Below are 24,083 nucleotides of genomic sequence, written 5' to 3'. Positions count from 1 at the left end.
ACAGACACATATATACACACATACACAGACAGACACAAAGCATGTATACATATAAGACACATATATATACACACATATATATACACATATATATACACACACACAAACATAAAGCATGTTTACATATACAGAAACATATATACACACACACACACACACACACACACACACACACACACACACACACACAGCCACCAGGCATGCATACATATACAGACACATATATACACACACATACACAGACAGAAACAAATCATGTATACATATACACGCACACATACACACACAGACACAAAGCATGTATACATATACACACACACAAACATAAAGCATGTATACATATACACACACACACACACACACACACACACACAAACACACACACACACACAATCATAAAGCATGTATACATATACAGACACATATACACACACACACACACACACACACACACACAAACACACACAGCCACAAAGCATGCATACATATACAGACACATATATACACACACATACACAAAGCATGTATACGTATACAGACATATATACACACACACAATGAGTTGCAAAATGACTAGAAAATATAGTCAAGACATTGATAAGGTTAGAAACAGTGATTTTTATTTGAAATAATAATTTTCTCCTTCAAACTTTGCTTTCGTCAAAGAATGCTCCATTTGCAGCAATTACAGCATTGCAGACCTTTGGCATTCTAGCTTTTAATTTGCTGAGGTAATCAGAAGAAATTTCACCCCATGCTTCCAGAAGGCCCTCCCACAAGTTGGATTGGCTTGATGGGCACTTCTTGCGTACCATACCGTCAAGCTGCTCCCACAACAGCTCTATGAGGTTGAGATCTGGTGACTGCGCTGGCCACTCCATTACAGATAGAATACCAGCTGCCTGCTTCTTCCCTAAATAGTTCTTGCATAATTTGGAGGTGTGCTTTGGGTCATTGTCCTGTTGTAGGATGAAATTGGCTCCAATCAAGCGCTGTCCACAGGGTATGGCATAGCGTTCCTTATTTAAAATCCCTTTTACCTTGTACAAATCTCCCACTTTACCAGCACCAAAGCAACCCCAGACCATCACATTACCTCCACCATGCTTGACAGATGGCGTCAGGCACTCTTCCAGCATCTTTTCAGTTGTTATGCGTCTCACAAATGTTCTTCTGTGTGATCCAAACACCTCAAACTTCGATTCGTCTGTCCATAACACTTTTTTCTAATCTTCCTCTGTCCAATGTCTGTGTGCTTTTGCCCATATTAATATTTTCCTTTTATTAGCCAGTCTCAGATATGGCTTTTTCTTTGCCACTCTGCCCTGAAGGCCAGCATCCCAGAGTCGCCTCTTCACTGTAGACGTTGACACTGGCGTTTTGCGGGTACTATTTAATGAAGCTGCCAGTTGAGAACCTGTGAGGCGTCTATTTCTCAAACTAGAGACTCTAATGTACTTGTTTTGTTGCTCAGTTGTGCAGCGGGGCCTCCCACTTTTCTTTCTACTCTGGTTAGAGCCTGTGTGTGCTGTCCTCTGAAGGGAGTAGTACACACCTTTGTAGGAAATCTTCAGTTTCTTGGCAATTTCTCGCATGGAAAAGCCTTCATTTCTAAGAACAAGAATAGAATGTCGAGTTTCACATGAAAGCTCTCTTTTTCTAGCCATTTTGAGAGTTTAATCGAACACACAAATGTAATGCTCCAGATTCTCAACTAGCTCAAAGGAAGGTCAGTTTTGTAGCTCCTCTAAACAGCAAAACTGTTTACAGCGGTGCTAACATAATTGCACAAGGGATTTAAAGTGTTTTCTAATCATCCATTAACCTTCTAACACAGTTAGCAAACACAATGTACCATTAGAACACTGGAGTGATGGTTGCTGGAAATGGGCCTCTATACACCTATGTAGATATAGCATTAAAAACCAGACGTTTGCAGCTAGAATAGTCATTTAGCACATTAACAATGTATAGAGTGTATTTCTGATTAATTTAATGTCATCCACATTGAAAAAAACTGTGCTTTTCTTTCAAAAATAAGGAAATTTCTAAGTGACCCCAAACTTTTGAACGGTCGTGTATACAGACACATATATACACACACACACACACACACACATACACACACACACACACACACACACACACACACACACACACACACACACACACACACACACGCGCAAAGCATGTATACATATACAGACACATACAGACACACAGCCACAAGGCATTTATACATATACAGACACATATATACACACATACACAGACAAACACAAAGCATGTATACATATAAGACACATAGCATGTATACATATAAGACACATATATATACACACACACACATACACACACAAACATAAAGCATGTTTACATATACAGAAACATATATACACACACACACACACACACACACACACACACACACACACGGCATGCATACATATACAGACACATATATACACACACATAGACAGACAGACAGACACAAAGCATGTATACATATACACATACACAAACATAAAGCATGTATACATACATACACACACAAACATAAAGCATGTATACATACATACACACAGACACACACATACAGACACACACACACACACACACACACACACACACACACACACACAGCCACAAGGCATGCATAGATATACAGACTGTCACGGGGCGGGTTAGTGGACCCACTAGGCCGTACCGCCGCAGCGGGGAGGCAGCTGGCCAAACAACAGGACACCCCAGAAATACAATGTCCCGCACAAGGGTACCTGAATAGTCCAGATGGTGGCCGCAGCTCTGGCACAGATGAGATGGGTGCAGCAGATGGCGCCAAACGTGGCGGATGACACAGGAGCCGCAAGTTGCGCCAGACGTGGTGGATTCCTCCGGACGTGGCAGATAACACAGGACGTGGCGGATTCCTCCGGACGTGGCAGATTCCTCTGGATGTGGCAGATGACACAGGACGTGGTGGATTCCTCCAGCCGTGGCAGATGACACAGCATGTGGCAGATTCCTCTGGACGTGGCAGATGACACAGGACATGGCAGATTACTCTGGACGTGGCAGATGACACAGGACGTGGCAGATTACTCTGGACGTGACAGATGACACAGGACGTGGCGGATTCCTCCAGATGAGGCAGATGACACAGGACGTGGCAGATTCCTCTGGACGTGGCAGATGACACAGGACGTGGCACGACTTGATACTAGGGCAAGGCACGGGAAACAGGAACGGGGAACAAGGTACGGGTAACAACAGGAACGGGAAACACTATGGGACCATTTGCAAGACAGACTGGGAAAACTAACAATGCTCAGGCATCGAGCTAGGGGGCTGGACCCCTCTTATAGCCCAGGGTACTCGCGGGTCAAAGGTCGTTCAAGATGTCCGGAGCGCGCGCTGCCCCTTTAAGAGCGGGGACGAGCGTGCGCGCGCACCCTGCGGGCTCCGGCGGAGGTGAGTGGATGCAAGCGCTGGCGTCTCCTGAGGAGGAGGCTGGGGCCAGCGCTTGCCGACTCGTGGCTGCGGCTGTCAGTGGAAGGCTGGAGCTGACAGCCCGCAGCCACGGACATTACACAGACATATACACACTACACACACACACACACACACACACAAAGCATGTATACAATTACAGACACATATACACAAAGCATGTATACATATACAGACACATATATATACAAACACAAAGCATGTATATAAATAGACAGATACAGTGGAGGAAATAAGTATTTGATCCCTTGCTGATTTTGTAAGTTTGCCCACTGTCAAAGTCATGAACAGTATGGAATTTTTAGGCTAGGTTAATTTTACCAGTGAGAGATAGATTATATAAAAAAAAATAAAGAAAATCACATAGTCAAAATGATATATATTTATTTGCATTGTGCACAAAGAAATAAGTATTTGATCCCCTACCAACCATTAAGAGTTCAGCCTCCTCCAGACCAGTTACATGCTCCAAATCAACTTGGTGCCTGCATTAAAGACAGCTGTCTTAACTGGTCACCTGTATAAAAGACTCCTGTCCACAGACTCAATTAATCAGTCTGACTCTAACCTCTACAACATGGGCAAGACCAAAGAGCTTTCTAAGGATGTCAGGGACAAGATCATAGACCTGCACAAGGCTGGAATGGGCTACAAAACCATAAGTAAGACGCTGGGTGAGAAGGAGACAACTGTTGGTGCAATAGTAAGAAATTGGAAGACATACAAAATGACTGTCAATCGACATCGATCTGGGGCTCCATGCAAAATCTCACCTCGTGGGGTATCCTTTATCCGGAGGAAGGTGAGAGCTCAGCCGAAAACTACACGGGGGAACTTGTTAATGATCTCAAGGCAGCTGGGACCACAGTCACCAAGAAAACCATTGGTAACACATTACGCCGTAATGGATTAAAATCCTGCAGTGCCCGCAATGTCCCCCTGCTCAAGAAGGCACATGTACAGACCCGTCTGAAGTTTGCAAATGAACATCTGGATGATTCTGAGAGTGATTGGGAGAAGGTGCTGTGGTCAGATGAGACTAAAATTGAGCTCTTTGGCATTAACTCAACTCGCCGTGTTTGGAGTCAGAGAAATGCTGCCTATGACCCAAAGAACACTGTCCCCACTGTCAAGCATGGAGGTGGAAACATTATGTTTTGGGGGTGTTTCTCTGCTAAGGGCACAGGACTACTTCACCGCATCAATGGGAGAATGGATGGAGCCATTTATCGTCAAATCCTGAGTGACAACCTCCTTCCCTCCACCAGGACATTAAAAATGGCTCGTGGCTGGGTCTTCCAGCACGACAATGACCCGAAACATACAGCCAAGGCAACAAAGGAGTGGCTCAAAAAGAAGCACATTAAGGTCATGGAGTGGCCTAGCCAGTCTCCAGACCTTAATCCCATCGAAAACTTATGGAGGGAGCTGAAGATCCGAGTTGCCAAGCGACAGCCTTGAAATCTTAATGATTTACAGATGATCTGCAAAGAGGAGTGGGCCAAAATTCCATCTAACATGTGTGCAAACCTCATCATTAACTACAAAAAATGTCTGACTGCTGTGCTTGCCAACAAGGGTTTTGCCACCAAGTATTAAGTCTTGTTTGCCAAAGGGATCAAATACTTATTTCTCTGTGCACAATGCAAATAAATATATATAATTTTGACAATGTGATTTTTTTCTTTTTTTTTTTAATATAATCTATCTCTCACTGGTAAAATTAACCTAGCCTAAAAATTCTAGACTGTTTATGTCTTTTACAGTGGGCAAACTTACAAAATCAGCAAGGGATCAAATACTTATTTCCTTCACTGTATATATACACACACACACACACACACACACACACACACACACACACACACACACACACACACACACACACACAAAGCATGTATACATATACAGACACTTATATACACAGACAGACACAAGGAATGTATACATATACAGACACATATACATATATATATATATATCACACACACACACACACACACACACACACACACACACACACACACACACACACACACACACACAGGAACTTACCATCTCTCCAGCAGCACAGGGTTCTAGCAGGTCAGGCTGTGGGTGGAGCTTCCTCCTCGGCTCTGTACTTGTTCCTCTGCTTCCTCAGTGTGTGTGTAATGAGGAACAGAGAATATAGAGTCCAAAGTATGGCCTGCACAGCTGCTCCCCCCCTGGGAGGCTGCAGCACCATGTCGCACACCTCTAAGGCTGCCCAATTCAGTCAGTCAGATACTCCCCCTTTCAATATGGTAGTGACCCATCATTTTTAAATTAGTGAGGGCAGGAGGCTGAGCGCACTAATCGGCACTCTACCACTCTACTCTTTAACAACGACTCAGCCTCACGTCATTACTTACCAGCCGCTCTTCTTTTCTTCAGGAGAGAGCGTTCGACCGGTCCTCCCACAGACCTCCAGGTTCTCTATGCTCCTCTCTCGCGGCGCGTGCAGCATCAGAGAGGGGGAGTGTACTAGCAGACGTGCGCCTATCGTGCTGCACGCCTGCTTGGTAAAGTACTCTCCCCTGCCCTCCCCACGCGTTCCCCCTGGTCCTGCCACAATATGCCACCCTGCTTTTAATACAGGACAATATCTTGCTGACCTTTAAAGCAGCTGATTGACATTGCATGCTGTTATTTAGTTTATGATCTACAAGTACACCCAGATCCTCCTCAACAAGGGACTCCCCCAGTATAGCTCCCCCTAGGACATCATGCATGCAGATTGTTGGTACCCAGATGCATAACTTTACATTTATCTACATTATACTTAATTTGCCAAGTGGATGCCCAAACACTTAGTGTGTTCAAATCAGCTTGCAATTTACGAACATCTTTCATAGACTGAACATTACTACATAGCTTGGTGTCATCTGCAAAAATAGAAATAGTGCTATTAATCCCATCCTCTATATCATTAATAAATAAGTTGAAAGATAGTGGTCCCAGCATGGAATCCAGGAGTACACCTCTTATAACCAGGGACCCTTCAGAGTAGGAATCATTGACCACAACTCTCTGGATACGGTCCTTGAGCCAATTCTCAATCCAATTACAAACTATACTTTCTAAACCTATAGTCCTTAATTTACCCATCTATGAGGGATAGTGTCAAATGCCTTTGCAAAGTCCAAAAATACTATATCCACAGCAGCCCCTCTGTCTAAGCTTCTGCTCACCTCTTCATAAAAACAAATCAGGTTGTTTTGACAACTTCTGTCCTTAGTAAAACCGTGCTGGCTGTCACTTCTAATACTAGTTTTATTGTCACATAATCCTGTATATAGTCCCTCAATAGCCCCTCAAACATTTTCCCCACAATGGATGTTAAGCTTACTGGTCTATAATTACCCGGGGAAGACCTAGAGCCCTTTTTGAAAATAGGCACCACATTTGCCCTGCGCCAGTCCCTTGGCACTATACCAGTCACTACAGAATCTCTAAATATTATGAAGAGGGGTCAGAAATAACTGAACAAAGCTCTTTAAAGAGGCTCTGTCACCAGATTTTGCAACCCCTATCTGCTATTGCAGCAGATAGGCGCTGCAATGTAGATTACAGTAACGTTTTTATTTTTAAAAAACGAGCATTTTTGGCCAAGTTATGGCCATTTTTGTATTTATGCAAATGAGGCTTGCAAAAGTACAACTGGGCGTGTTGAAAAGTAAAAGTACAACTGGGCGTGTATTATGTGCGTACATCGGGGCGTGTTTACTACTTTTACTAGCTGGGCGTTCTGATGAGAAGTATCATCCACTTCTCTTCAGAACGCCCAGCTTCTGGCAGTGCAGATCTGTGACGTCACTCACAGGTCCTGCATCGTGTCAGACGAGCGAGGACACATCGGTACCAGAGGCTACAGTTGATTCTGCAGCAGCATCAGCGTTTGCAGGTAAGTAGCTACATCGATTTACCTGCAAACGCCGATGCTGCTGCAGAATCATCTGTAGCCTCTGGTGCCGGCTCGTCTGACACGATGCAGGACCTGTGAGTGACGACACAGCGTGATCTCTCGAGAACACGGCTGTGTCTGCACTGCCAGAAGCTGAGCGTTCTGAAGAGAAGTGGATGATACTTCTCGTCAGAAAGCCCAGCTAGTAAAAGTAGTAAACACGCCCCGATGTACGCACATAATACACGCCCAGTTGTACTTTTACTTTTCAACACGCCCAGTTGTAGTTTTGCAAGCCTCATTTGCATAAATACAAAAATGGCCATAACTTGGCCAAAAATGCTCGTTTTTTAAAAATAAAAACGTTACTGTAATCTACATTGCAGCGCCTATCTGCTGCAATAGCAGATAGGGGTTGCAAAATCTGGTGACAGAGCCTCTTTAAGAACTCTAGGGTGTAACCCATCTGGTCCCGGGGCCTTGTGTACATTTATTTTATTTAACTTAACTTGGACCATATCTCAAAGGCGTAGCTAGGTTCTCCAGCACCCGGGGCAAAGATTCAGTTTGGCGCCCCCCCCCCCACCTCTTTCCCGACATCTCTTTCCCCCTCGCCGTGTTTCTTTTCTCTACCAATGAATGACGTGTCATTTCTTTTCCACATTTCTTTTTATGTAACTCGAGCATAAAAACATTTGTACATTTTACAAGCAATATAGTTCTATACACAACACCAGAACAAAGCTCATTACATATATACAGCACCAGCACAAATACAGCTCAATTTAGTGCAACCCCTTCCGTATAGGTATGTACGGCGTAAAAATACAGCTCCCAGCATGGCCCGAACAATGATAAGGATATGCTGGGAGTTGCTGTTTCACAAAAAAGAAATCATATCATAATCATACCACCATCATCTCGCTGCAGATCATACAGTGACTACAGTGCTGATTAGAGGCAGAATAAACATTTACATTAAGTGACTCACCGGTGACGTCTCAGATTCTAGTTCTTTTTCTCCATCCGATCTAGACCTCTATGATGACTTCTCCCGGTCACAGCCCATTTCTGCAGTTTGCCCCTCAGATGTCTTCAGTTTCTAACTTTTCCAACATTTCTACACCTATTAACAAAGATAAAGTTATCATTATACCACACACACTACGCCCCTAAATATAATAGCGCCATACACTGTACCTCTAATTATAATAGCACCATACACCATGTCCCACACACACACCATGCCCCCTGTAGATAGAGCCCCCTGTAGATAGTGCCCCCATATAGCCCACCCCTGTATATAGTGTCCCAAAAATAGCTCCCCCTATAGTGCTCCACAGATAGCCCACCCCTGTATATAGCCCCCCTGTAGATATAACCCACCCTGTAGATATAGCCCACCCCTGTATATAGTGCTCCACATACAGTCCACCCCTGTATATAGTGCTCCACATATAGTCCACCCCTGTATATAGTGCTCCACATATAGTCCACCCCTGTATATAGCCCCCCTGTAGATATAGCCCACCCCTGTATATGGTGCTCCACAGATAGCCCACCCCTGTATAGTGCGCCACATATAGTCCACCCCTGTATATAGTCCCCCTGTAGATATAGCCCACCTCTGTATATAGCTCCCCTGTAGATATAGTCCACCCCTGTATATGGTGCTCCATAGATAGCCCACCCCAGTATATAGCCTTCCGTAGATAAAGCCCCCTGTGTAGATAAAGCCCCCTCGTAGATAAAGCCCCCCCATAGATAAAGCCGCCCGTAGATAAAGGCCCCCACGTAGATAAAGCCCCCCATAGATAAAGCACCCCATAGATAAAGCCCCCCTAGTAGATAAAGCCCCCCTTGTAAATAAAGCCCCCTGTAGATAAAGCCCCCCCCCGTAGATAAAGCCCCCCTTGTAGATAAAGCCCCTTGTAGATAAAGCCCCCCTGTAGATAAAGCCCCCCTATAGAAAAAGCCCCCCGTAGATAAAGCCCCCCTTGTAGATAAAGACCCCCCATAGATAAAGCCCCCCTGTAGATAAAGCCCCCCCGGTAGATAAAGCCCCCCTGTAGATAAAGCCCCCCTTGTAGATAAAGCCCCTTGTAGATAAAGCCCCCCCTGTAGATAAAGCCCCATTATAGAAAAAGCCCCCCGTAGATAAAGCCCCCCTTGTAGATAAAGACCCCCCGTAGATAAAGCCCCCCTGTAGATAAAGCCCCCCGGTAGATAAAGCCCCCCTGTAGATATAGCACCCCCCGTAGATAAAGCCCCCCCTGTAGATAGAGCCCCCCTTGTAGATAATGCCACACACTTTTTATTACAACAAAATAAACAATTTAAACTCACCTTAATCCCGCTCCCACGCTGTCCGGCAGCCATGGAGACCTGCTCTCTTCTGCGCAGGTCTCCTGGGGGTTGAATGTAGCGTCTATGAAAGTTGCTGATTGGCTGGGCAGGATGACTTTCCCTGTCACTCAGCGCCTTTCATCGATGGAAGCGCGATAGCGCTTTTCTGGTACAAAAGAGCTGAATAGCCGGGAACGGAATGTACCCGGCTATTCATTGCTTCTAATTGTACCTGTGTCCTATAGACACAGGTACAATTATAGTGCAGGAGGAGGTGGCGCTGGCGCCCCCCTCTAAGTTGCGCCCGGGGGAAATGGCCCGCCTGCCCCACCCTAGCTACGCCCCTGCATATCTACATTCAACCAATTCAGTATATAAACTGATATATTAAGAGCACTGGCACCGGCTACATCAGCTGCTCTTCCTTCTGTTGTATAGTTACATAGTTACATAGTTACATAGTTAGTACGGCTGAAAAAAGACACATGTCCATCAAGTTCAACCAAGGGAAGGGAAAAGGGAAGGACAAATTTCGACACATAGGAGCTAATATTTTTTTGTTCTAGGAAATTATCTAACCCTTTTTTAAAGCCATCTACTGTCCCTGCTGTGACCAGCTCCTGCGGTAGGCTATTCCATAAATTCACAGTTCTCACTGTAAAGAAGCCTTGTCGCCTCTGCAGCTTGAACCTTTTTTTCTCCAGACGGAGGGAGTGCCCCCTTGTTTTTTGAGGGGGTTTTACAAGGAACAGGATTTCACCATATTTTTTGTATGTGCCATTAATATATTTATATAAGTTAATCATGTCCCCCCTTAGTCTTCTTTTTTCAAGGCTAAATAGGTTTAATTCTTTCAATCTTTCCTCATAACTTAAATTCTCCATGCCCCTTATTAGCTTCGTTGCTCTTCTTTGTATTTTTTCCAACTCCAGGGCATCCTTTCTATGAACTGGAGCCCAGAACTGAACTGCATATTCTAGATGAGGCCTCACTAATGCTTTGTAAAGTGGCATTATTACATCCCTGTCCCGCGAGTCCATGCCTCTTTTAATACACGACAATATCCTGCTGGCCTTTGAAGCAGCTGATTGACACTGCATGCTGTTATTGAGTTTATGATTTACAAGTACACCCAGATCCTTCTCAACAAGTGAATCCGCCAGTGTAGCGCCCCCTAGGACATATGATGCATGCAGGTTGTTGGTACCAAGATGCATAACTTTACATTTATCTACATTAAACTTCATTTGCCAAGTGGACGCCCAAACACTTAGTTTGTTTAAATCTGCCTGTAATTCATGAACATCTTCCATAGTCTGAACTATATTACATAGCTTGGTGTCATCTGCAAAAATAGAAATAGTGCTATTAATCCCATCCTCTATATCATTAATAAATAAGTTGAATAATAGGGGTCCCAGCACTGAACCCTGGGGTACACCACTTATAACCGGGGACCATTCAGAGAAGGAATCATTGACCACAACCCTCTGGATACGGTCCTTGAGCCAATTCTCAATCCAATTACAAACTATATTTTCTAAACCTATAGTCCTTAATTTACCCATTAGGCGTCTATGGGGGACAGTGTCAAATGCCTTTGCAAAGTACAAAAACACTAAATCCACAGCGGCCCCTCTGTCTAGACTTCTGCTCACCTCTTCATAAAAACAGATTAGGTTAGTTTGACAACTTCTGTCCTTAGTAAAACCGTGCTGGCTGTCACTTATAATGCTATTTATTGTCACATAATCCTATATATTCCTTCAATAGCCCCTCAAACATTTTCCCCACGATGGATGTTAAGCTTACTGGTCTATAATTACCCGGGGAAGACCTAGAGCCCTTTTTGAAAATAGGCACCACATTTGCCCTGCGCCAGTCCCTTGGCACTATACCAGTCACTAGAGATTCTCTGAATATTATGAAAAGGGGGAATGAAATAACTGAACTAAGCTCTTTAAGAATTCTAGGGTGTAACCCATCTGGTCCCGGAGCCTTGTGCACATTTATTTTATTTAATTTAGCTTGGACCATCTCTACATTCATCCAATTCAGTATATCAACTGATATATTAACAGCACCGGCACCGGCTACATCAGCTGCTCTTTCTTCTGTTGTATATACAGAGCTAAAGAACCCATTTAGTAACTCTGCCTTCTCTTGATCCCCTGTGATCAACTCCCCATTACCACTATCTAGGGGTCCTACATGTTCAGACCTTGGCTTTTTTGCATTTATATGCTTGAAGAATTTTTTAGGATTTGTTTTACTATCCTTGGCCACCTGCCTTTCATTTTGTATTTTTGCTAATTTTATTACATTTTTACAGATTTTATTAAGCTCTTTATATTTTACAAAGGCTACAGCTGTACCCTCAGATTTGTATTTTTTAAATGCCCTTTTTTTGTCATGTATTGCCCCTTTCACAGAAGGTGTAAGCCATGTGGGGTTTAATTTGAGTCGTTTATACTTATTACCTGTAGGAATAAATTTTGCACTATAATAACTCAAAGTAGATTTGAAAATCTCCCATTTATCATTTGTTCCATTATTTGACATTAGTTCTTCCCAGTCTATATCCTGAATTGCAGCCCTCATCCTGGGGAAATTGGCTTTCTTAAAATTAAATGTTTTTGCCCTCCCAGCCTGCGTTTGTTTTTTACAGTATAGGTAAAATGTAACTATATTATGATCACTGTTACCGAGGTTTTCACGAACATTGACATTCCCAACAAGATCTGCATTATTAGAAATGACCAGATCCAACAGAGCTTCACCTCTAGTCGGGTCTTCCACAAACTGGCCCATAAAATTTTCCTGCAACAGGTTGAGGAAATGTCTACCCTTTGCAGTTGAAGCCGAACCATGACACCAATTAATATCCCGGAAATTAAAATCTCCCATTATCACTACAGTACCCGCCTGTGCAGCCCGCTCCATCTGTTTATATATCTGACCTTCCATCTCCTCAGTTATATTGGGGGGTCTATAGATTACACCAAAAGTAATTTTTTCAGTGTTTACCTCCCTTTCTAGTTCCACCCACAAGGTTTCAACCTCCTCACAGTCTTCACCCACTATTGTCTCTTTCACACTCGCCTTCATATCACTTCTCACATACAGACATACACCACCGCCTTTCCTATTTGTCCTGTCTTTACGAAAAAGTGTAAAACCCTGTAGATTTACAGCGCAGTCATGTGAAGAGTCCAGCCATGTTTCAGCAACACCAACTATATCTATATTTTCTTCCAGTATCAAGGCCTCCAGCTCCCCCATTTTGCTTGCTAGACTTCTGGCATTTGTGAACATACACTTTAACTTGCCTGCCAGTTTTTCACTTTTATTATCAGAAATGTGATTTGACATTAATCGGTCCTTTTTATTTACACTGATGTTTTGTAACGAAAGGATCTCCTTATCTTGTTGTCTAGTCCTCTCCCCACATTCTGTTTCTCCCCCCACCAATATAGTCTGACCCCTCTCTAACCTGGCTACCCCTTTTTTTTCTACATTGACCTCCCTCCTCAGCCCTAGTTTAAATACTCCGCCACCCCAGCTAGAATTCTCTCCCCCAGCACAGCGGACCCCCTTCCATTTAGGTGCAAATCATCTGCAGAATACAGTTTGTACCCCAATGAAAAGTCAGCCCAGTGCTCTAGGAACCCAAATCCTTCTCCTCTACACCAAGACTTCAGCCATGCATTTAACTCCCTAAGCTCCCGCTGTCTTTCCTGTGATGCGCATGGCACAGGCAGTATTCCTGAGAATACAACCTTGGAGGTCCTTCCCTTCAGCTTGTAGCCTAGTTCTTTAAAATTATTCTTAAGGCTCCTCCACCTACCATTTATTCTGTCGTTGGTACCGACATGGACCACGACAGCTGGATCATCACCAGCCCCTCCCAGCAATTTGTCCACCCGTTCCACCACATGCCGAACCCTGGCACCAGGGAGACAGCAAACCATTCGGTTGAGGTGGTCTTGGCGACAAATTATTCTATCCGTCTTCCTGATTATAGAATCCCCTACAACTATCAATTGTCTTGGCTTACCTGCATTACCATCCCACCGACTACTAGCTGGGCTGTTCTCCCGGCTGTTAGGGAGATCAGTATCCACTAGGGCTGCCTTTTCTGAGACTGACACCCTCGCATCATCACCCAACCTGGCAATTTTGCTTGGAATGCCAGAAACCGGATCGGCCTTCCTTGTCTTTGACCCCTTTCTACTGCCCCTAACTACATTAACCCAGCTACTTACCTGATCCTGCTCACCCATGTCTTCACCCTCCAGTTCTAACCCACTAACTGCATGCTCTGTGAGCAGCAAGCTCCGCTCAAAATTGTCTATCCTCCTCAGTGTTGCATTTTGCGCCTCCAGATCTCTAATGCGAGCTTCCAGGTGAACAACATGCTCACATCTGCCACAGAGATATTCACCCTGGAACTCCGGCTCCAGTCGTGTATACATATGACAAACTGTGCACTGAAGAAAACCTCCAATCTTGCTATCCATTATCCAAGTTACACCAAAACAGCGAACAATTGTCAAAGAAAAAGAAGAGTACTTACTGGGGCTTCAACTCCTCTTTTCAACTCCGGTTTTAGAACTCCACTTAGTTCACAAGCCACTTAAACCACCAAGCTCAGAAAGAGCATATACAGAGCTAAAGTACCCATTTAGTAACTCTGCCTTCTATTGACTCTCTAACTCCCCATTACCACTATTTAGGGGTCCTACATGTTGAGACCTTGGCTTTTTTCTATTTACATTCTTGAAGAATTTTTTGGGATTTGCTTTGCTATAATTGGTCACTTGCCTTTTCATTTTATTACCTTTTTACAGATTTTATTTTAAGCTCTTTATAATTTACAAAGGCTACAGCCGTACCTTCAGATTTGTATTTTTCAAGTGCCCTTTTTTGTCATATATTGCCCTTTTTACAGAAGGTATAAACCATGTGGGGTTTAATTTTAGTTGTTTATACTTGTTACCTATAGGAATACATTTTGCACCATATTTACCCAAAGTAGATTTTTAAATCTCCCATTTATCATTTGTACCATTATTTAACATTAGTTCTTCCCAGTCTTCATGCTGAATTGCAGCCCCCATCCTAGGGAAATTGGCCTTATTAAAATTAAGTGTTTTTGCCCTCCACGTCTGTGTTTGTTTTTTACAGTATAGGTAAAATATATCTATCTTGTGATCACTATTACTGAGGTTTTCACGAACATTGACATTCTCAACAAGCTCTGCATTATTAGAAATGACCAGATCCAACAGAGTTTCACCTCTAGTCGGGTCTTCCACAAACTGGCCCATAAAATTTTCCTGCAACATGTTGAGGAAATTTCTCCCCTTTGCAGTTGAAACCGAACCATGACGCCAATTAATATCCCGGTAATTAAAATCTCCCATTATCACTACCGTACCCCCATGTGAAGCCCGCTCCATTTGTTTATATATTTGACCTTCTATCTCCACAGTTATATTGGGGGGTCTATAGATTACACCAAAAGTAATTTTTTCAGTGTTTACCTCCCTTTCTAGTTCCACCCACAAGGTTTCAACCTCCTCACAGTCTTCACCCACTATTGTCTCTTTCACACTCGCCTTCATATCACTTCTCACATACAGACATACACCACCGCCTTTCCTATTTGTCCTGTCTTTACGAAAAAGTGTAAAACCCTGTAGATTTACAGCGCAGTCATGTGAAGAGTCCAGCCATGTTTCAGCAACACCAACTATATCTATATTTTCTTCCAGTATCAAGGCCTCCAGCTCCCCCATTTTGCTTGCTAGACTTCTGGCATTTGTGAACATACACTTTAACTTGCCTGCCAGTTTTTCACTTTTATTATCAGAAATGTGATTTGACATTAATCGGTCCTTTTTATTTACACTGATGTTTTGTAACGAAAGGATCTCCTTATCTTGTTGTCTAGTCCTCTCCCCACATTCTGTTTCTCCCCCCACCAATATAGTCTGACCCCTCTCTAACCTGGCTACCCCTTTTTTTTCTACATTGACCTCCCTCCTCAGCCCTAGTTTAAATACTCCGCCACCCCAGCTAGAATTCTCTCCCCCAGCACAGCGGACCCCCTTCCATTTAGGTGCAAATCATCTGCAGAATACAGTTTGTACCCCAATGAAAAGTCAGCCCAGTGCTCTAGGAACCCAAATCCTTCTCCTCTACACCAAGACTTCAGCCATGCATTTAACTCCCTAAGCTCCCGCTGTCTTTCCTGTGATGCGCATGGCACAGGCAGTATTCCTGAGAATACAACCTTGGAGGTCCTTCCCTTCAGCTTGTAGCCTAGTTCTTTAAAATTATTCTTAAGGCTCCTCCACCTACCATTTATTCTGTCGTTGGTACCGACATGGACCACGACAGCTGGATCATCACCAGCCCCTCCCAGCAATTTGTCCACCCGTTCCACCACATGCCGAACCCTGGCACCAGGGAGACAGCAAACCATTCGGTTGAGGTGGTCTTGGCGACAAATTATTCTATCCGTCTTCCTGATTATAGAATCCCCTACAACTATCAATTGTCTTGGCTTACCTGCATTACCATCCCACCGACTACTAGCTGGGCTGTTCTCCCGGCTGTTAGGGAGATCAGTATCCACTAGGGCTGCCTTTTCTGAGACTGACACCCTCGCATCATCACCCAACCTGGCAATTTTGCTTGGAATGCCAGAAACCGGATCGGCCTTCCTTGTCTTTGACCCCTTTCTACTGCCCCTAACTACATTAACCCAGCTACTTACCTGATCCTGCTCACCCATGTCTTCACCCTCCAGTTCTAACCCACTAACTGCATGCTCTGTGAGCAGCAAGCTCCGCTCAAAATTGTCTATCCTCCTCAGTGTTGCATTTTGCGCCTCCAGATCTCTAATGCGAGCTTCCAGGTGAACAACATGCTCACATCTGCCACAGAGATATTCACCCTGGAACTCCGGCTCCAGTCGTGTATACATATGACAAACTGTGCACTGAAGAAAACCTCCAATCTTGCTATCCATTATCCAAGTTACACCAAAACAGCGAACAATTGTCAAAGAAAAAGAAGAGTACTTACTGGGGCTTCAACTCCTCTTTTCAACTCCGGTTTTAGAACTCCACTTAGTTCACAAGCCACTTAAACCACCAAGCTCAGAAAGAGCATATACAGAGCTAAAGTACCCATTTAGTAACTCTGCCTTCTATTGACTCTCTAACTCCCCATTACCACTATTTAGGGGTCCTACATGTTGAGACCTTGGCTTTTTTCTATTTACATTCTTGAAGAATTTTTTGGGATTTGCTTTGCTATAATTGGTCACTTGCCTTTTCATTTTATTACCTTTTTACAGATTTTATTTTAAGCTCTTTATAATTTACAAAGGCTACAGCCGTACCTTCAGATTTGTATTTTTCAAGTGCCCTTTTTTGTCATATATTGCCCTTTTTACAGAAGGTATAAACCATGTGGGGTTTAATTTTAGTTGTTTATACTTGTTACCTATAGGAATACATTTTGCACCATATTTACCCAAAGTAGATTTTTAAATCTCCCATTTATCATTTGTACCATTATTTAACATTAGTTCTTCCCAGTCTTCATGCTGAATTGCAGCCCCCATCCTAGGGAAATTGGCCTTATTAAAATTAAGTGTTTTTGCCCTCCACGTCTGTGTTTGTTTTTTACAGTATAGGTAAAATATATCTATCTTGTGATCACTATTACTGAGGTTTTCACGAACATTGACATTCTCAACAAGCTCTGCATTATTAGAAATGACCAGATCCAACAGAGTTTCACCTCTAGTCGGGTCTTCCACAAACTGGCCCATAAAATTTTCCTGCAACATGTTGAGGAAATTTCTCCCCTTTGCAGTTGAAACCGAACCATGACGCCAATTAATATCCCGGTAATTAAAATCTCCCATTATCACTACCGTACCCCCATGTGAAGCCCGCTCCATTTGTTTATATATTTGACCTTCTATCTCCACAGTTATATTGGGGGGTCTATAGATTACACCAAAAGTAATTTTTTCAGTGTTTACCTCCCTTTCTAGTTCCACCCACAAGGTTTCAACCTCCTCACAGTCTTCACCCACTATTGTCTCTTTCACACTCGCCTTCATATCACTTCTCACATACAGACATACACCACCGCCTTTCCTATTTGTCCTGTCTTTACGAAAAAGTGTAAAACCCTGTAGATTTACAGCGCAGTCATGTGAAGAGTCCAGCCATGTTTCAGCAACACCAACTATATCTATATTTTCTTCCAGTATCAAGGCCTCCAGCTCCCCCATTTTGCTTGCTAGACTTCTGGCATTTGTGAACATACACTTTAACTTGCCTGCCAGTTTTTCACTTTTATTATCAGAAATGTGATTTGACATTAATCGGTCCTTTTTATTTACACTGATGTTTTGTAACGAAAGGATCTCCTTATCTTGTTGTCTAGTCCTCTCCCCACATTCTGTTTCTCCCCCCACCAATATAGTCTGACCCCTCTCTAACCTGGCTACCCCTTTTTTTTCTACATTGACCTCCCTCCTCAGCCCTAGTTTAAATACTCCGCCACCCCAGCTAGAATTCTCTCCCCCAGCACAGCGGACCCCCTTCCATTTAGGTGCAAATCATCTGCAGAATACAGTTTGTACCCCAATGAAAAGTCAGCCCAGTGCTCTAGGAACCCAAATCCTTCTCCTCTACACCAAGACTTCAGCCATGCATTTAACTCCCTAAGCTCCCGCTGTCTTTCCTGTGATGCGCATGGCACAGGCAGTATTCCTGAGAATACAACCTTGGAGGTCCTTCCCTTCAGCTTGTAGCCTAGTTCTTTAAAATTATTCTTAAGGCTCCTCCACCTACCATTTATTCTGTCGTTGGTACCGACATGGACCACGACAGCTGGATCATCACCAGCCCCTCCCAGCAATTTGTCCACCCGTTCCACCACATGCCGAACCCTGGCACCAGGGAGACAGCAAACCATTCGGTTGAGGTGGTCTTGGCGACAAATTATTCTATCCGTCTTCCTGATTATAGAATCCCCTACAACTATCAATTGTCTTGGCTTACCTGCATTACCATCCCACCGACTACTAGCTGGGCTGTTCTCCCGGCTGTTAGGGAGATCAGTATCCACTAGGGCTGCCTTTTCTGAGACTGACACCCTCGCATCATCACCCAACCTGGCAATTTTGCTTGGAATGCCAGAAACCGGATCGGCCTTCCTTGTCTTTGACCCCTTTCTACTGCCCCTAACTACATTAACCCAGCTACTTACCTGATCCTGCTCACCCATGTCTTCACCCTCCAGTTCTAACCCACTAACTGCATGCTCTGTGAGCAGCAAGCTCCGCTCAAAATTGTCTATCCTCCTCAGTGTTGCATTTTGCGCCTCCAGATCTCTAATGCGAGCTTCCAGGTGAACAACATGCTCACATCTGCCACAGAGATATTCACCCTGGAACTCCGGCTCCAGTCGTGTATACATATGACAAACTGTGCACTGAAGAAAACCTCCAATCTTGCTATCCATTATCCAAGTTACACCAAAACAGCGAACAATTGTCAAAGAAAAAGAAGAGTACTTACTGGGGCTTCAACTCCTCTTTTCAACTCCGGTTTTAGAACTCCACTTAGTTCACAAGCCACTTAAACCACCAAGCTCAGAAAGAGCATATACAGAGCTAAAGTACCCATTTAGTAACTCTGCCTTCTATTGACTCTCTAACTCCCCATTACCACTATTTAGGGGTCCTACATGTTGAGACCTTGGCTTTTTTCTATTTACATTCTTGAAGAATTTTTTGGGATTTGCTTTGCTATAATTGGTCACTTGCCTTTTCATTTTATTACCTTTTTACAGATTTTATTTTAAGCTCTTTATAATTTACAAAGGCTACAGCCGTACCTTCAGATTTGTATTTTTCAAGTGCCCTTTTTTGTCATATATTGCCCTTTTTACAGAAGGTATAAACCATGTGGGGTTTAATTTTAGTTGTTTATACTTGTTACCTATAGGAATACATTTTGCACCATATTTACCCAAAGTAGATTTTTAAATCTCCCATTTATCATTTGTACCATTATTTAACATTAGTTCTTCCCAGTCTTCATGCTGAATTGCAGCCCCCATCCTAGGGAAATTGGCCTTATTAAAATTAAGTGTTTTTGCCCTCCACGTCTGTGTTTGTTTTTTACAGTATAGGTAAAATATATCTATCTTGTGATCACTATTACTGAGGTTTTCACGAACATTGACATTCTCAACAAGCTCTGCATTATTAGAAATGACCAGATCCAACAGAGTTTCACCTCTAGTCGGGTCTTCCACAAACTGGCCCATAAAATTTTCCTGCAACATGTTGAGGAAATTTCTCCCCTTTGCAGTTGAAACCGAACCATGACGCCAATTAATATCCCGGTAATTAAAATCTCCCATTATCACTACCGTACCCCCATGTGAAGCCCGCTCCATTTGTTTATATATTTGACCTTCTATCTCCACAGTTATATTGGGGGGTCTATAGATTACACCAAAAGTAACTTTTTTCAGTGTTTACCTCCCTTTGTAATTCCGCCCACAACGTTTCAATCTCCTCACAATCTTCACCTACTATTGTCTCTTTTACATTCGCTTTCATATCACTCCTCACATACAGACATACACCACCACCTTTCCTATTTGTCCTGTCTTTCCGAAAAAGTGTAAACCCCTCTAGATTTACAGCCCGGTCGTGTGAAGAGTCTAGCCACTCTATCCATATTTTCCTCCAGTATCAAGGCCTCCAGCTCCCCCATTTTGCTTGCTAGACTTCTGTCATTTGTGAACATACACTTTAACTTTCAATTTTTCACTTTCAGTATAAGAAATTTTATTATTTGGGCATTTTTATTTTCATTGCTGTTTTGTAACAAAATAATCTCCTTATCCTGTTGTCTAGTCCTCTCCCCACAGTCTATTTCTCCCCCCACCAATATAGACTCACCCCTCTCTAATCAAATTACACCTTTATTTTATACATTGACCTCCCTCCTCATCCCTAGTTTTAATACTCTGCCATCCCATCTAGAATTTTCTCCCCAGCACAGCGTACCCCCTTCCATTTAGGTGCAAATCATATGCAGAATACTGTTTGTACCCCAATGACAAGTCACCCCAGTGTTCTAGGAACCCAAAGCCATCTACTCTACACCAAGACTAAAGCCATGCATTTAACTCCCTGAGCTCTCGCTGTCTTTCCTGTGATGCGCATGGCACAGGCAATATTCCTGAGAATACTACCTTGGAGGGCCTTCCCTTCAGCTTGTAGCCTAGTTCTTTCAAATTATTCTTAAGGCACCTCCACCTAGCATGTATTCTATCGTTAGTGCCCACATGGACCACGACAGCGGGATAATCAGCAGCTCCTCCCAGTAGTTTATCTACCTGTTCCACCACATGCCGAACCCAGGCACCAGGGAGACAGCAAACTATTCGGTTGAGGCGGTCTTGGCGACAAATTATTCTATCCGTCTTCCTGATTATAGAATCATGAAGGAATAAAAGCAAAAGCAAAAGACGGGTATCTTCCATGCGCTACTGATCGGGGTAGTCATCCATACAATCCAAATTCCTCAAAGATAGGATAATGATCAGTGATAAAAAAGGTTTATTGGATATAAAACACGACTGTTTAGCAGTGAACAGTTTCGAAACCGGATCGGTTTCTTCCTCAGGTAGTATACAAATACGTAACTGGGTGGAGTGTCGGTTAAATAACCGAATGAAAGGTCAATTGAGGGCAAGAACTACCGGGTCGGGTACACAGGTTAAACAGAAATACGTATCAAATGGTGCATATAGTTGCAAAACGATTGAAGTAAAAAAGTATATATGTATGTATATTAGTTAAAAACATGGTTATTTTCCATATATTATAAACGGAACATATCTAATAATTACATAAAACCCTAATTAAACAGAATAAACATTAATAAAACTTATACATATATACATGCAATTATATATACATATATAAATATATATATGTATACGCATCGTCGAAAAATTACCATTGTCTAAAAAATGATTAAGAAAAAAGTTTTTAAAAAGAAGATTTGTTTAAAAAGATTTTTTTTAAAATGAAATGATTTTTTTAAAAATGAAAGAAGGCTACCATGGTATTTTTAACATTTAAGCGTAATTATCGTGAAGAGAGTTTTAGCGTATAAATAGGGTATCATCTTGTTTATAGTTGTTTCTAAAGGCAGTATAGAGAATAATTTTCCTTCTTTACTCATTTTATTCTATTTTTATATATTTAGCTGTATAGAAAAAAAAACTACTTTTTTCTTTACACTAGACTTGATGTTACTTTCAGATAGATTTTGTGTTTTTTATTTATTATTATTAGAAAAAAGTATATATATATATATATATACACTTTGTTTCTCTTTTCTTCGGTGCGATCTTTGCCAGTTCTTGTAAAGATTACATATATAAAATCACATATAACGAATTTCTTAGTTATCTCTATATAATAGGATTTATCCAGAGTAAATTCGTTTTATTAGATTATTGTAATGGCAGGAAGGAGGTGAAGGGAACAAGTGAGCCCTAATCTACCCACCGCCTTGTCCCTGCCTACTTGCAACGACCCGCCCTAGGCGACGGGGTACAACTTGGCGGCGGTCCCTACGCTGTCTAAGTGCAAGGGAGTACAAACAGGGAACACGCAAGGGAAGGGGCAGTAGCCCACAGAACGCCGCGAGGAAACGGAGCGGTGAATGAGTCAGTCAGGATCAGGATGTAGTGGAGTATACCTACGAGAGCACGGAGCAGGAAGCAAGCCAGGGGCAAAGCGAAGCAGGATAAGCGGAACTGAAGCAAGGCAGAAGCACGGCAGAAGCAGGCTGGAGCAAGGCAGCAGTGGGGCCAGGAATCCAAGAAGAATAACAAGCACTGAGGAAGAGAACACGGCAGGTATAACTGGACAGGGGGCGGAGCTAACTCCGACTGACCAGGCCGCGATAGGCTCTCCCACTCCTGAGCCTGCCACCCTGGTTGGTGGGAGCCGGTGTCAGTCTAAGAGGTCTGGCCTCAGGTGTCGACTGATTAATCCTGGGAGTATACACAGACGTAGTACCTGGCAGATCTTACTAAGAGGACCCGGTTTAGTGGGGAAGAGAAGGTGGAACCTCCTGATCAATACCCCAGCGTGAACATCACGAGCAGGTACCCAAGTCCTCTCCTCCGGCCGGTATCCTCTCCAATGGACCAGGTACTGGAGGGAGCCCTGGATCATCCTACTGTCCATAATCTTGGCCACCTCGAATTCCACCCCCTCAGGGGTGAGAACGGGAACAGGAGGTTTCCTCGAGGGGGACCAGGACGGGGAGTAGCGTTTAAGGAGGGAGGCATGGAAGACGTCATGTATGCGAAAGGATGGGGGCAGCTCCAGACGGAAGGATACAGGGTTGAGGACTTCAATGATCTTATAAGGTCCAATAAATCGGGGAGCAAACTTCCTGGATGGGACCTTCAGGTGCAAGTTCCTGGACGACAACCAGACCAGATCCCCGACAACAAACCGGGGGTTAGCAGAATGTCTACTATCAGCCTGAATCTTTTGTACGCTCTGGGACGCCTCTAGGTTCTTCTGAACCTGGGCCCAGACTGTGCACAGTTCCCGATGAACGTCCTCTACCTCGGGATTATTGGAACAACCAGGAGAAACGGAGGAGAACCTTGGGTTAAACCCGAAATTACAGAAAAACGGGGAGACCCCTGACGAGTTACTGACCCGGTTATTCAGGGAAAATTCGGCGAGGGGAAGGAATGAGACCCAATCAAATTGACAGTCAGAGATGACCTGATGATGCAGAAAAAAAGAGAGAGTCTCCAGGGGCGCTGCTGCACTAAAGAACGTAAATAGGCATGGAAAGCAAATGCTATAATGGATGATTTATTAGGTACAAGAGGCTACGCGTTTCAATGCTGCACCGGCATCTTCATCAGGCCATAACAGAAGCATGACAACTGCACTGTTTAAATACAAAACGAACACTGAAAAAACCCGCCAATGTGACTGGGGTCAGAGTGCTCAGATGACGTCACAAATAGAGGATTGGAATGAATTGCAGCTATACAAACAAGGCAGTGAGTAGTTAATGCAATCAGCGGTCAGGACCTTGGACAGCAGTATAATGAAACATACGTAACCAAATCAAAGAAAACACATAACAAAAAAATTAAAATAGATATTAAATGTTAAAATGCTCAATTATGAAGGAGCAAT

Source organism: Rhinoderma darwinii, chromosome 7 (genome assembly GCF_050947455.1).
Source record: "Rhinoderma darwinii isolate aRhiDar2 chromosome 7, aRhiDar2.hap1, whole genome shotgun sequence".
NCBI lineage: Eukaryota > Metazoa > Chordata > Amphibia > Anura > Rhinodermatidae > Rhinoderma > Rhinoderma darwinii.
This window is presented reverse-complemented; position numbering follows the sequence as displayed.